Source organism: Olea europaea, unplaced genomic scaffold (assembly GCF_002742605.1).
Source record: "Olea europaea var. sylvestris unplaced genomic scaffold, O_europaea_v1 scaffold2536, whole genome shotgun sequence".
Classification (NCBI taxonomy): Eukaryota; Viridiplantae; Streptophyta; class Magnoliopsida; order Lamiales; family Oleaceae; genus Olea; species Olea europaea.
This window is the reverse complement of record NW_019243623.1, coordinates 46,192-52,718: the sequence shown is the minus strand read 5'-3', so window position 1 is coordinate 52,718 and position 6,527 is coordinate 46,192. Positions and strand designations below refer to the sequence as shown.

Sequence of the window (6,527 nt, the reverse complement as noted above, 5' to 3'; positions counted from 1 at the left end):
GTCTTTAGATTCTTAAGAAAATCTATCAATTTTTGTATATGTAAGATAGATTGGTATAAATCCATGACCTTGGCTCTATCCATCAGCAAATTCTATATTTCTACTAAGAAAATCTACAAAAATCTTTTTAACTCTTTTAATATGAACTATATCAAAATTATGAAATGCTAAATAAGTTTACCATCTATGGAGTCTTCTGTATTGAAGTTCTGATGGTAGTTTATTCTTGACCAATCCTGCAACTTGAAAATTATCGGTTTCAGCAAAGAATTTTTTAAATAACAAAAATAATGAGAACTTTTTTATTCGTCTAATAATTACTAGTAATTCTTTTTCATGAGTAGTATAATTTATTTCTGCTTGATTAAAAGTTCTACTTGAATATCTACAAATCTTATTTAAATATGTTTTTAATATTGCTGCCCAATATTTATCTGAGGCATCAGTGTTAAAAATTAAATTATCTTTTTTATATGGTAATCTTAATTTTGGTAAATTTTTACATTCTTCTTTTAATGATTTAACTATTTTTGTATGTTCTTCATTCAATCCTTTAGTATTTGTTTTTCAAAATAAATTCGTATTTTATGGCTTTTTTTAGAAAGATTTTCAATAAACCCTTCTATATAATTTAAACATCTTAAGGATTTTTACATTCATTTTTTGGATTCTAATTTATCTGAAAAGCTTTCTATTTTTTTAGATATATGATTCTGCAATATATGTTCCTTTTATCTATTGATAATTCAAGAAAGTCTATTTCTAATTTTCTATTATAAATTTCTTTTTAGAAAGTACAATTCATTCTTTTTTTTACATTCATTTATAAATTAGAATAAATGATTTATATGTTCTTCTTTACTATTGAAACATATTAATATGTCATCTATATAAACAATTAGAAATTCATTAAACTTTTCAAATATATTATCCATTTTTCTTTGATATATTTTTGGTGCATTTTTTAATCCAAATAGTATTATTAAGCATTCATATTTTCCTTGAGGTGTACTAAATGCATTATATTGTATACTACTTTCTTCCATTTTTACTTGCCAAAATCCTGATTTGCAATCAAATTTAGAATAATATTATTTTTCTTTTGCAAGGTTTATTAAAGTTTCTTCATTTGGTAAAAAATATCCATCAAATTTAGTATATTTATTTAATTCTTTATAATTTATAACAATCCTAGCTTTTCCTCTAACTTATTCTGAATGTTTGTAAAGTTTTAAACATCATTTGTAAAGTTTTGTGTATCTTCTATAGTATACATCATAGGTCTAACTCTTATTATAACATTTTCTGTTAATTCTATCTTGGCTTTAGGGTGATGTAGTTTCCAAAATAATAATGAATTTTCTCTATAAACTTTTTTTAATTCCCGTTTTTAGAACTTTTTTATAAAATATTCTTTTATTTTTATTTCATTAAATATGATTGGTTTTTCTCTCATTTATCATCACACTGGGCTGGCTGAACTCTATAAGGTCTAAATTCTTTTGGAATTTTTAATAAGTGTGAGCAAGGTGTTTGTAATATTATCATATAATTATTTTGTTTATAATATTGAAATTGTTATATAAAATCATTTCTTAATAATATATCACATTCTAATTTATCATATTTATATATTTTATTTACTGTAATTTGTTTATTTCTAAGAATTATATTAACTTTATCAGCACTATTAATTATTCGAGTGATTTCTCCTGTGATTTCAGTTATTTTTATATTACTATTACTATTCGATGATTTTATCAAAAAAATTTAAATATTGTTATATCACTTCCTGCATTTATTAAAGCACAAGTTGTTGTGTTTGTTTCTACAATAGTAACTTGTATATATACAACGAATGAAAAACTTATCTGATTATTCATTTAATTCTTTTTATAGTTTGTCCATTATGGACTATGTATAATTCTTCTTTTTTTATACTAAAATCTTCTAAATCATTCAGAAAACTCATTCCTAAAAGCATATGAGGGTTTTTATCCATACTTTTATCTATATAACATGGCACTAAAATGTTTATTCCTCATATTTTTATTTTTACTTTAACTTCTAATTCTGAAATATGTATTTTTCCATCAAAATTTACATATCTATATGGATTAGTTTTATGAGTTATTACATCTTTATTTTTTATTGAAGTTATATGACATTCACTAGCTCCTATATCTATTAGTATATTTGGTCAATTTATATATTTTCTTCCATTATACTATTCTTCTTCTATTTTCATATTTTTAGCATTTCTATAAAATTTTATTTCTTTTATATTACTAAATTCTTCTAATTGGTTTTTATTAGGTATTCTAAAACTTTTTGATCTTTTAATTAATTTTCCATCCTTAAATGTTATATTATTAGAATATTCTCATTCATTTAATTCTGTTATTTCAGGTTTATTTCTTGTAATACTAAATTCATATTCTTTCGGAATTAAACTTATTTGTTTATTTGGTTCTATTATTTTACTAATATCCTTACATTCTTTATGTACTTCAATATATAGTTTATTGGAATAAATATTTTCATAATTAGAATTGGCAAATGTATATAAAGCTCTATATTCTATAGTTATAATTTGATCATCTGATTGCATGATATCATCTCTGTATAGCTTAAAATGCTATCCTAAAACTTTATTAAAGTTTCTATCTTTCAATGACAGACAATATTTTGGGTAGCATGTAAATATTAAATTCTTCTAATTGGTTTTTATTAGGTATTCTAAAACTTTTTGATCTTTTAATTAATTTTCCATCCTTAAATGTTATATTATTAGAATATTCTCATTCATTTAATTCTGTTATTTCAGGTTTATTTCTTGTAATACTAAATTCATATTCTTTCGGAATTAAACTTATTTGTTTATTTGGTTCTATTATTTTACTAATATCCTTACATTCTTTATGTACTTCAATATATAGTTTATTGGAATAAATATTTTCATAATTAGAATTGGCAAATGTATATAAAGCTCTATATTCTATAGTTATAATTTGATCATCTGATTGCATGATATCATCTCTGTATAGCTTAAAATGCTATCCTAAAACTTTATTAAAGTTTCTATCTTTCAATGACACACAATATTTTGGGTAGCATGTAAACATTATTTTTTGATATGCTAAATTTCCTTCTAATGTTCCTAAATGACTATCTTTTAGATTTATTATTCTTCCATCATGTAAGGTTATAATTAAGGGTGAGTCTATCCCTTCTCTGAATAATTATTTAAATATTATTTATATTCCTGCTAGATAAACATATTGAATTTTTTCACTGACATTTGTTAATAGTTCTTCAACTGTATTTTTTGTTAAAAGATTTAATTTATGATTTCCATATGTTGTTTTTACATCTATAGTTTTCTCAATCTTATGATATTCATTTATTGCTATCCTTTCTCTTTTTCAAATTATGTCATTTTTCTATTTTTAAATCTAAAGATGATTTTTGTATTTTCTTAGATTTATCATTATCAAATGTAACTTTTAATCCATAACCTTCTATTCCTTCATATTTTTGTATATTTATATTATTATTTTTTATTTTCTGTATTTCGTTATTCAGATTTCGATTCATCTGTTTCATTTATATATACTTCGTGATTATAATATTGTTCAATATCTGATATTTCACTTTATTCATCTTTTATTTTCAAATATTCTTTTGGTAATATTTTAACTTTTTTTTTATCATAATCAGAGCTTATAAGTTCTATTTCCCCACAATTCCAACGTTTACATTGACTTTTATTTTTTTTATAACTTTTATTTTTCTGTTGAACATATGAGATATTTTTTCTTTTATAATATCTTCTTCTAGATTTTATATATTTTTTTATTAAAATTTTTAAACTTTTTATTTTTATATTTTTTTGTTAACCCTTGTTTTAGGATTACATTCCCATTATATAGGGTTTTCCATATCTTCACAACATATTCTATTTAATCTTCCTGATTTTTTCAATAATTATCTTTGTTGACATATATACACAAATCTTTCAAATAAAAATTTTATTCTTGAACCTAAAGTTCTAGGTATTCCAATATTATCTCTGACATATTTTTCAAATTCTATTTTAAAATATATTCCCCATAAACCTGACAACTTATTATAATACATATCTTGGTATACTTTTTGATTTTCATTACTATAAAATTGAGTGTAATAATAATTTCTGAATTCACAAGTATATTCTTTAATTTTACACATATCCCATATTGTTAAATTTATTAATTTAATCCTAGCATTGTCTTTTTCTGTTATTGCTTCTCCTTCGGCATTTCTTATCCAATTTTCTCCTAAAAATTTATCTGAAATATATTCTATGAACTTTTATAGACCTTGTCTATCTGATTTTATTATTTCTGTTTGTACATTTCTATTTATTAATGTTTTTATATCATTACTTATTCCTTCTTATCAATTTCTAACATCACCTTCAAATGATGCTATTAAGAAATTCATTCTTCTTTCAGTACTTTCCCACGTGTCATCTTTATTATAGAACACTACAATAATTTATACATTTTATAACATTTAAACATAGCATTTTTTTTTATAATGTTGTAAATTAAAAATGAACTTTATCTAAATATAATATAATAGCATTTTTAACAGGCCACCAAATTAAAAAAGCCTAAAATCCTTCCCTCCATATCTTGCCAAAATAAAAATCCCGACTTTTCTACCCTAAAATTTTATTTCCTTCCAATTCTCCATCTTCCTTGCTTTCTCCATTTCTCTGTTTTGGTAGGTTCCGATTAATTATGGTTCAGAAAATCCCCCAAATAACAATGAATTCATATCAAATTTTCACACCATGCTGTTGATTCTATCATTCTCTTTGGTCTGTAGTTTTTATTTTTTTAGTTGTGGAAGGGATTTTGAAGCATATAAGCTGTGAATCAGGAGATCGGTGGAGATTGCTTCTTCTTCACTACCTTAAAAAGGTATATATATATTTTTTTGCTTTTTCGGTTCATGAATCTGAGCGAAAGTTTCTATGTAATTTTTTGGTAGAGGGTATGTCAAACCAGAATCATCCGTTATAATATGTTGTGGTGTATGAACTTATCTTTCTAGATTTACAAATTTCGTTCCTTTCTCATTACATACAGAGATTTAAGTAAATTTTTAAGCACTAAAAACATTTTGTAAATTTGCCCAAAATCAAGTAGATTCATTTCTGCTCATCTTGGATATGTTTTGAACAATCGTATTTAAAAGTACACATTTAACTCACCATAATTGTTTTATCTGTTATTATGTTGGAGAAATGAAGGATCCTTATACATGGCTTGATAAATTTGTATACCACGCATTGAATGAATTAGACAGGACAATACTTAAATAGAGAAATTTGGACAGCATTTAAAAATGACAAGTAAATTTTGCTCCAGGGAATTCTTGGGGATAGATAGAGGTTTCAAAACTTTCATTGGTGCTATTAACTTCAAGAAAGACCGGCGTAACAATTCCAAAAAATTTCGGGAGTGATTGTTGCTGCTCTAACCCTTTGGTTCGATTCAAAGCTTGAAGCAGCTCTCAGTTCCTTTGTTGGTGGAACAACATAAGTTGTCCTGGCTCCTAAATTTGTGTTATTTTTAAAATTGACTATAACCTGGTTCCTAAATTTGTGCTATTAAAGAGTGTAAACACTAATACACTCAACAATAAGTGTGCGTTACTAGATTGGATCGGAACAGGAGAAGAGGTAACAAAAGGACGTTGGTCTTCAAATGATCCAAAAATATTGGTTCATCACATTCCTTTAGGACCTAAAGCTGTGAGAGTTTAGGTTGATATAGCTTTGAAACCTAATGCATTCTTGTGGAGGCCTACTTCTGATATGACTTATATTGAAGAATGTGTTGGTACCACAGTTGCATGGCCAATTGACAAAGTTGTCATCGAGTAAATAGCATAGACTAAAAGGTCAAATTTTATACGCTAACATCTTCGAGCACTAATTAGAATTTTGAATGTTTTTACTTTAAATTATTTTACAATCTAATAAGTTGTATCACTTGTTAATTTTTAGATTTAAATGCTTTATTGGATTGACGGATGTCTTCTCCAGACTTGTTGCAAGAGTTCAAGGGAGAAATAGAATGAGATTATTCTAATTTGATTTTGTTTATTGTCTTTTCAAGCATATATTGCCGCCAGTGTTTGATATGAAGATGAAATATAATTAGATTTCTCAATGAATTTCAATATTGTAGAATGTTTTGAATGTATTATTGGTCTTGTTATTGTTGTTCATATTTTTTGTCCAAAAAAATAATGATATTGAATATTTACATTTGATAATTAAGGAATTAGGAATACTATGTAATATGTAGACATTACAATAAAAAAATGCTATTAAAAATAATACATTATATTAAAAAATGCTATAATTATTAAAAATTATAATGAAAAAGAATGTTATAAAAGATGTAACATGACAATTAAAAGATGCTACTTAAGCTAAAAGTATGACAAAAGAATACTATCAAATTAAA

At 24.3% G+C, this 6,527-nt stretch overlaps 1 long non-coding RNA gene across 1 annotated transcript; it reads left to right on the top strand.

Moving 5' to 3' along the window:
• Positions 1-4,746: 4,746 nt before the first annotated feature.
• Positions 4,747-5,585, top strand: LOC111382608. The gene is made up of 3 exons (XR_002700567.1): positions 4,747-4,770; positions 4,876-4,970; positions 5,421-5,585. It is a non-coding gene; the product is annotated as an uncharacterized LOC111382608 (long non-coding RNA).
• The last annotated feature ends 942 nt before the right edge of the window (positions 5,586-6,527 follow it).